The following is an 8,678-nucleotide window of genomic DNA, read 5'->3' as shown; positions in this document are numbered from 1 at the left end:
GCTGGGCCGGGAGAAGTCGGGAAGGTGTTGGTGAAAGGGCAGGACACCATCCTTTCTGCATGAATGGAGGGTTCCAAGACAGAGCAGCCACTGGCGTCTGCCAAAACCCACCCCAGGCGGAGGGGGGCGGGGGGAGCTGGCGGCGAAAGTGGGTCACCAGCAGAAGGCCTGTCCCTTCAGGCCCTGCCTGCCAGGGCTTTCCACATTTAGATAGTCTGGTGCCATCCAGACCCAACTTCGCTGGTCTCAGGGCTGGGGCTGGAGGTGACGGGAAACCCTAGCCTCAACCTCGCCCCATGGAGGAAGTTAGGAAGAGCAGGGACCCAGGAGAGCTCAGTTCTGGTTCAAATCCTGGCTGGACCACTCATTGGCTGTGTGACCTTAGAAAAGCACCTTGACCTCTGTGAGACTCAGTTTTCTCATCTTTGAAATGGGGGGAATTCTATTAACTGTTGGAGAACTCCGTGGGTTCTTCAGGTTGACACGTAGCAACAGTAGCTGATGTGCACTAGTCCACTGTGTATCTGACTTGAAGCCACGTTTCGTCTCCACCCACTGGCTCCTTAAACTTTCCATGGCTGGTCCCTGTCATTCCCATTTTATAGCCAAGGACACATCAATTTAGCCAAGGACCCCCAGTGAGGATATGCATGGCTCCAGGGCTCTCCACACCACTCCTGGCTTTGGCATGCGGCCTCCTTGCCCACGAGTATGAGGCCAGCTCCATACCCTCTTCCCGCCTCCTCACCCCGCTGGCGCCTGGGCATGAAAGAGCCTCCTGTTTCTCCAGGGAATTAGCAGCTCTGGGATCCCAGCAGGGCAGCCAAAAATGGTCCATTCATTCGCTTGAGTGAGGAGAGACTAGGGGTTCCCACCCCCACGGCAGGGAATGGGGCAGGGAGGGCTCAAAGTCCAAAAGCAGCTCCTCTGGTTCACTTGGGGAAACCGAGGCACAGAAAAGCAAAGTCGTTTGGCCAAGATCACCAAAGGGAACTGGGATGCCAACCCCAGTCTGACTCTCGAGTTCCCCTCACTGGGCTGAGTTCAGCATTTTTCTGGGGAGAAATGGGAGGCTCAGAGAGGGTCAGGGATTTGCTGAAGTCACACAGCAAGTTTGAGTCAGCAGGGACTCTCTGCCTTAGTGGTGTCTGGGGAGGCAGCCCCACCAATGCAGAAAACAGGTCCTTCTGTCCATGATTTCATTATCCTGGAGAAAGGCAGGGAATAGCCCTCAGATAGCTTCAAGCCTCAGTTTCCCCACTGGGAAATGGATGCAGTAAATTCCCTAAGGTCTTAGCCTGGGGTATCTGCAAGGGAGGGTTTGATGGGATTCCCTGAGCCTGGGGACCCCCATCCGGCAGGCCTGGGTCTGATTTACCTACTGGGGCCCATCAGGACCCCTCCCGGAGGAGGCTCACACAGTACTAGCTGGGGTTATGAGTCCTGGCACAGTGCAAGCCCGGGTCCCACTGGAGGTGACAGCGGGAGTGGGAGGGTTGGCTGGGTGTGCAGGGATTCAGGTGGGCATGGATGGGAGCACCAGGGGCTGCGTGTTGTGTGGCCGGTTGTAGCAGTGGCTGGGAGGGCTAATGATCTTGGGGCTGGTGGCATTGGTGGTGTTGATGTGAAGCGAACATGGTTGTCAGCTCACTACCTGTGGGTGTGTCTGTGGCTGGGAACCTGGCTGGGTGTGAGCAACGTGGGGCCAATGTGGACTGCTGCTGGCAGGAGGATGAAGGTGTAGTGAGTGTGAGCAGCAGTGGATATGTTTGCACGTGGAGGGACTCTGGTGCAGCCCAGCTCTTAGCTTCGCCTTTGGTTGTGGAGCAAATGTGACTGGTGTGTGGCCCAGGCCAGGTATGGTTGTGTGTAACCTGACCAGGTCGGTTGTATATGTGATTGAGTGTGGCCTGGTGTGGTTGTGCATGACCGGGTGTGGTCGTGCGTGGCTGGGTGTGGTTGTGCATGCCTGGGTGTGGTTGTGTATGCTGGGTGTGGTTGTGCGTGGCTGGGTGTGGTTGTGCATGCTTGGGTGTGGTTGTGCATGCCTGGGTGTGGCTGTGCATGGCTGGGTGTGGTTGTGCGTGGCTGGGTGTGGCTGTGCATGCCTGGGTGTGGTTGTGTATGCCTGGGTGTGGTTGTGCGTGGCTGGGTGTGGCTGTGCATGGCTGGGTGTGGTTGTGCATGGCTGGGTGTTGCTGTGTATGCTGGGTGTGGTTGTGCATGGCTGGGTGTGGTTGTGTATGCCTGGGTGTGGTTGTGCGTGGCTGGGTGTGGTTGTGCATGCCTGGGTGTGGTTGTGCATGCCTGGGTGTGGTTGTGCATGGCTGGGTGTGGTTGTGCATGCCTGGGTGTGGTTGTGCATGGCTGGGTGTTGCTGTGTATGCTGGGTGTGGTTGTGCATGGCTGGGTGTGGTTGTGCATGCCTGGGTGTGGTTGTGCATGGTTGGGTGTGGCTGTGCATGCCTGGGTGTGGTTGTGTATGCYTGGGTGTGGTTGTGCATGGCTGGGTGTGGCTGTGCATGCCTGGGTGTGGTTGTGCATGGCTGGGTGTTACTGTGTATGCTGGGTGTGGTTGTGCATGGCTGGGTGTGGCTGTGCATGTCTGGGCGTGGCTGTGTATGCCTGGGTGTGGTTGTGCGTGGCTGGGTGTGGTTGTGCGTGCCTGGGTGTGGTTGTGCATGGCTGGGTGTGGCTGTGCATGCCTGGGCGTGGTTGTGCATGCCTGGGTGTGGCTGTGCATGGCTGGGTGTGGCTGTGCATGCCTGGGTGTGGTTGTGCATGCCTGGGTGTGGTTGTGCATGGCTGGGTGTGGTTGTGCATGCCTGGGTGTGGTTGTGTGTGGCTGGGTGTGGCTGTGTATGGTGAGGCTTTGTTGTGCATAGTTGGTGAGACCTGTGTGTGGCCTGGTGAGGTGCATGTGAGCCACCTATGCTGCTCGCGTGGCTGGGGTATGGCTGGGCTGTGACTGTGTGTGTCAGTGGTTGTTGGTGGCATTATGTGTAACTTACCCATGTGTCACTTTGGGTATGTTCAGAGGCACTTTGGAGTCACTGTCCACCCCTGAGACTCCGCTCTCTTGGAAGGTCCAGCCTCCCTCAGCGCCTCTGCTCTGGTCTTCTAGTCCCTTCTCCCACCCCTCCCCCACTGGCAGCAGCCGCTGGCCCAGGGCCCCAATGGGGTGGCGGGGACACAGAAGGCAGTCAGGGCTGGGGAGGGGTGCCCAATCCCAGCCCAGGCCTATAAATAGCTCTTTGAGCCCAGTAGATTCCCAGGCAAGGTTGCCTCATTCAAGCCCCCGGCAACAGCCCACCACCGGGCCCCAGGCCAGCCCCTCTAAGCTCAGCCCTGGCACCAGTGAGGGGCAGTGGGAGGGGGGCAAGGGGAGTGAGGAGTGGAGAAGCAAGCGGAGCAGAGGGATGAGGGTATTTGGGGTTGGGGGTCAGCTCTGTGGCCACAGACCTGGGCTCCCACCCAGTCTCTAGTCACGCTATATACATCCTTCCTGAGCCTCAGTTTCCCCAGCACCTGTAAAATAAGCAGCAGTCCCTGGTCTGTGTGTTTACTTCCCATTTCATTCTCTGATCAACTAGTAATGTGGGGACATTAATTATCCCCTATTTTATTTATTTTTAATTTTATTTTTTCCCAAGATGGAATCTTACTCAGTCACCCAGGATGGAGTGCCGTGGCACGATCTCAGCTCACTGCACCCTCCGCCTCCTGGGTTCAAGCAATTCTCCTGCTTCAGCCTCCTGGGTAGCTGGGATTACAGGCGCCCACCACCACACATGGTCAGTTTTGTATTTTTAGTAGAGACGGCATTTCACCATGTTGGCCAGACTGGTCTCGAACTGCTGACCTTGTGATCTGCCCACTTCGGCCTCCCAAAGTGCTGGGATTAAAAGTGTGAGCCACTGTGCCCAGGTTACCCCCATTTTATTTTATTTATTTTTGAAATAAGGCCAGAGTAGAGTGGCGAGATCTTGACTCACTGTGGTTTTAATCTCAATCTCCTGGGCTCCAGTGATCCTTCCCCCTCAGCCTCCAGAGTAGCTGGGACAGCAGATGTGTGCCACCATGCCCTGCTAATTTTTAAATTATTTTTTGTAGGGATGGGGGTCTCACTATGTTACTCAGGCTGGTCTCGAATGCCTGGGCTCAAGTGATTCTCCCCCCTCTGCCTCCCAAAGTGCTGGGATTACAGGTGCAAGCCACTGGCACCCAGCCTGTCCCCATTTTAGATGGGGAAACTGAGACACAGAAAGACGAGATGGCTCACTCAGAGTTACATCGTTACGAGTGGGAGGAAGGGGGTCTGAACTCCGGACTTGCGGAGGCTGAGCTACTCAGTTCTCATGCACTCACACAACCACCCTCAGCATCTCCCCCCGTGTGAGCCACGCCGTTCCGCCAGCACACCCCAGGCTCACCAACGACTCATCGCACGCTGTTTGGGTGCTGCTGACACAGCTGTCACCTACAGACACACACATCAGCTGGGATCCTTGACCTCCAACTCTCCTCTGTGACACAGAGTCGGACAGTCAGCGCAGCTTTCTGCCGTATCATCTTGGACCCCAGGACTACCCCTTGCTCCCCTGGGGTCCTCCTTTATCCCTCATTCATTCCTACCCTTTCTTTGATTATCTTTTTTTTTTTTTTTTTTTTTTTGAGACAGAATCTCGCTCTGTCACCCAGGCTGGAAGGCAGTGGCACAGTCTCGGCTCACTGCAACCTCCACCTCCCAGGTTCAAGCGATTCTCTTGCCTCAGCCTCCTGAGTAGCTGGGATTATAGACGCACACCAACATGCCCAGCTAAGTTCTGTATTTTTAGTAGAGACAGGGTTTCGCCATATTGGCTGGTCCAGACTGGTCTTGAACTCCTGACTCTTAGGTGATCTGCCTGCCTTGGCCTCCCAAAGTACTGAGATTACAGGCAAGAGCCCCCACGCTTGACCTACTTTCTTTCTTCTTTTCTTTTCTTTTTTTTTTTGAGATGGAGTCTGGCTCTGTTGCCCAGGCTGGAGCGCAGTGGCCAGATCTTGGCTGACTGCAACCTCCACCTCCTGGGTTCAAGCGATTCTCCTGCCTCAGCCTCCCAAGTAGCTGGGAATACAGGCGTCCGCCACCACACCTGGCTAATTTTGTTTCTTCAGTAGAGACAGGGTTTCACCATGTTGGCCAGAGTGGTTTTGAATCCCAGACCTTATTACCATTTTTTTATGGTGGTTAAATAGATGTAACATAAAATTCACCATCTTAAAGTGTACAATTCAAGGCCAGGTGCAGTGGCTCACACCTGTAATCCCAGCACTTTGGGAGGCCAAGGAGGGTGGATCGCTTGAAGTCAGGAGTTCAAAACCAGCCTGGCCAACATGGTGAAACCCTGTCTCCACTAAAAATACAAAAATTAGTCAGGCATGGTGGCGCACCTGCAATTCCAGCTACTCGGGAGGATGAGGCAGGAGAATCACTTGAAATCTGGGGGCAGAGGTTGCAGTGAGCTGCGATCATGCCACTGTACTCCAGCCTGGTCAACAGAGTGAGGCTGTCTCAAAAGAATAAATAAATAAAATAAAGTGTGCAATTCAGTGGCGTTAAGTACATTCACATTATTGTCCAACCATTACCTCTAGGTCCAGAACATTTTCATCACCCTAAGAGAAGACCTGGTCCCCATCGGCAGTCACTCCCGATTTCCCCTCCCCCAGCCACTAATCTGCTTCCTATTTGCCTGATCTGAACTTTTCTTCCTTCCTTCCTTCCTTTCTTTCTCTCTCTCTCCCTCCCTTTTTCTCTTTCTTTCTTTCCTTCCTTTCTCTTTCTTTCTCTTTTCTTTCTTCCCTTCTCTTTCCTTCCTTCCTTTCTTTTTCTTTTCTCTCTCTCTCTCTCTCTCTCTCTCTCTCTCTCTATTTCTTTCTTTCTTGTTTTTTGGCAGAGTTTTCTCACTCAGCCTGGAGTGCAGTAGCAAAAACATGGCTCACTGCAGCCTTGACCTCCTAGGCTCAAGAGATCTTCCTGCCTCAGCCTCCCATCTAGCTGGGACTACAGGCATCCACCACCATGCCCGGGTAATTTTTTTTTTTTTTTTTTTTTTTGTAGAGACAAAGGAGTCTCCCTTTGTTGCCCAGGCTGGTCTCGAACTCCTGGCCTCAAGGGAGCCTCCCACTTCAGCCTCCCAAAGTGCTGGGATTACAGCATGAGCCACTGTGCCCAATACGACTGGACATTTCTACAAATGGAGTCATGCACTATTTGGCCTTCTGTGTCTTTCTTCTTTCACTCAGCATCATGTTTTCAAGGTTCATCCATATTGTAGCATTCATCAGTTCTTCATTCCTTTTTATGGCTAATATTCCATTGTATGGGTCTAGGCTTATTTACATATTTATTTTAGAGATGGAGTCTTGCTCTGTCACCCAGGCTAGAGTGCAATGGCATGAGCGCAGCTCACTGCAGCTTCGACCTCCTGGACTCCGGGGATCCTCCTGCTTCAGGACCCTGAGTAGCTGGAACTACAGGCGCGTGTCCACCCTGTCCAGCTAATTTATGTATTTTTCTTTTGTAGAGAAAGGTTTTTGCCATGTTGCCCAGACTCCTGAGTCTGGGTCTCAAACTCTTAAGCTCATGGAATCCTTCCACCTCAGCCTCCCAAAGTGCTGGGATTGCAGGTGTGAGCCACCACACCCAGCCTTGGATCTAGGTTTTTATATATTGGGACCTCCAGGTGGCTCTTGTCTATAATCCCAGCAATTTGGGAGGCTGAGGCAGGCAGATCATTTGAGATGAGGAGTTCGAGACCAGCCTGGCCAACATGGTGAAACCTCGTCTCTACTGAAAATACACAAACTAGCTGGGTGTGATGGCAGGTGCCTGTAATCCCAGCTAATCCGGAGGCTGAGGCAAGAGAATTGCTTGAGTCCAGCAGGTGGAGGTTGCAGCGAGCCAAAATTGCACCACTGTACTCTGGCCTGGGTGACAGAGCAAGACTCTGACTTAAAAAAAAAAATTAGCCAGGCTGTGGTGGCAGGGGCTTGTAGACCCAGCTACTCAGGAGGCTGACGCAGGAGAATGGCTTGAACGCGGGAGATCGCACCACTGCACTACAGCCGGGGCAACAGAGCGAGACTCCGTCTCAAAAATAAAAAGCTAAATTAAATTAAATTTAAAAAAAGATTGGGGTGTCACGACAGGGACACGCCTATGCCTCTGCAAAATGCAAAATTCTTCCTGTGTTAACAGCAGTACCCAGTCCATGGTACTCCATAAATGCTGATTGGACAAAGGTGACTGAATGAAGGATACGATCTGGCTAGAAATGCTGGAAACAGCTCCCGGGTGTTACACACCTGGGCTGTCACCCTGCGTGCCTCTTACCAGCTGTGAGCAAGGAGTCTCCCCGTATTGTGTGTGCCTCAGTTTCCTCTCTGTAAATGGGGTAAACCAGTAATTGTAACCAAAACTGCTTTGAACGTGAGCCCTGGAGAGTCAGGCAGGGCGAGGTTCGAATCGCAGCTCTGCCTCTGTGCGTGACCTTGGGAAGCAACTTTGCCTCCTTGGGGCTCAGTTTCCCCACCTGTAAAATGGGACAGCCTCATCCTGGGCGTATTGGGAAGGTTTAAGGCGGTTCCCGGGGCGAAGAGAATGGGAGGGGAGTCAGTGCAGTCTTCTCCTGGGTGCGGTGAGTGTCCAAAAAGTGGGCGGGGGTGGGGATTTTAGGCCGGGGCAGCCCCCTCCCTCGCGCAGCCGGAGGCCTTGGCTGACGGGGGCGCATGCGCAGAGCGGCCTCGCGGCCCCTTTATAAGCACTGAGGCGGCGCTGGGGCGAGCGGAGCGCAGGGCGCAGGGGCTGGACCCGGCGCGGAGCTGGCTGAGCCGGAGCGCAGCGTCCTTTGTGCCGGGCGGCCGCCCCGGGATGCGTCCGAGCTAGGAGCCAGGTGGGGGGTCCGTGAGGGGGACGCGTTGGGGGAAAGGACTTAGGGATTAGAGGCAGAGCCCAGGATTAGGGAGAGGACCTGAGACCAGGGAGAAGCCCCCAGAGTGGGGAGGGGGCTGAAGCGGGGGAGGGGAACCCCTGGTTGAAGAGGGAGCGCAAACTGGGAGGCGGCTTGAAAATGTCAGGTGGATGCACATTTTAGGGGGAAGGTTGTCCGTGGAATACGGAGACAACCCCACGGTGGGGAGGGGGCCGGGCTGGGGCTGGGTCTCAGGATTGGGGAGGGAGCAATGGGAAACAGGGCTAGGGGAGGGGCCCCCCCGACTTTGGAGAGAAGAGGACACTTAGATGCTGAATGGGGGACTCCAGAACAGGGCACCCCCGTGTCTCAGCCGAGACACCCCAGAATTTTAAGTGGGGATTCCCAATTTGCGGATGGAGGATTCCGGGCCGGACTGCACTGGGGAGGGGGCCCCCCAGATCGGCCTGAGTCCAGTGGAAGGGTGTCTGCCCTGAGTGCGACCGGCCTTGAGGAAGGGGCGCCGTGCTGTCTCCCTGTCCTTTTGGGTTAGGTCCGGTCACCCCGTTCTGACTCAGGGAGGAGGTTCTGGGGGGCCCCATCCCAAGGTGGTTCCCCGTTGTTCCCTCGTTCCCTCAGACCTTGAGTTGAGGTGTTGTCCCTTACCCAGGGAACACGCTGGGTGTCCCAGGTGAATCGTGGGTTGGGGGTCCCCCAATT

The 8,678-nt window shown here is 54.8% G+C and overlaps 1 protein-coding gene across 3 annotated transcripts in view; it reads left to right on the top strand.

Moving 5' to 3' along the window:
• The first annotated feature begins 7,823 nt into the window (after window positions 1–7,823).
• The window catches only part of NCAN (neurocan), a 39,668-nt gene continuing 38,813 nt past the window's right edge, over window positions 7,824–8,678 (top strand). For 2 of the 3 annotated variants that reach the window (XM_032271251.1, XM_032271250.1), the window contains exon 1: window positions 7,824–7,940. The gene's annotated coding sequence lies outside the window, so the exon portion shown is untranslated. The remainder of the gene's footprint in view (window positions 7,941–8,678) is intronic. The other variant, XM_032271247.1, reaches the window with a different exon arrangement.

The sequence above is a fragment of the Sapajus apella genome, unplaced genomic scaffold, assembly GCF_009761245.1.
Source record: "Sapajus apella isolate SASKATOON/1434 unplaced genomic scaffold, GSC_monkey_1.0 scaffold227, whole genome shotgun sequence".
In the NCBI taxonomy this organism is placed as follows: domain Eukaryota; kingdom Metazoa; phylum Chordata; class Mammalia; order Primates; family Cebidae; genus Sapajus; species Sapajus apella.
The sequence above is the reverse complement of the archived record's forward strand: the minus strand, read 5'-3'. Positions and strand labels throughout refer to the sequence as shown.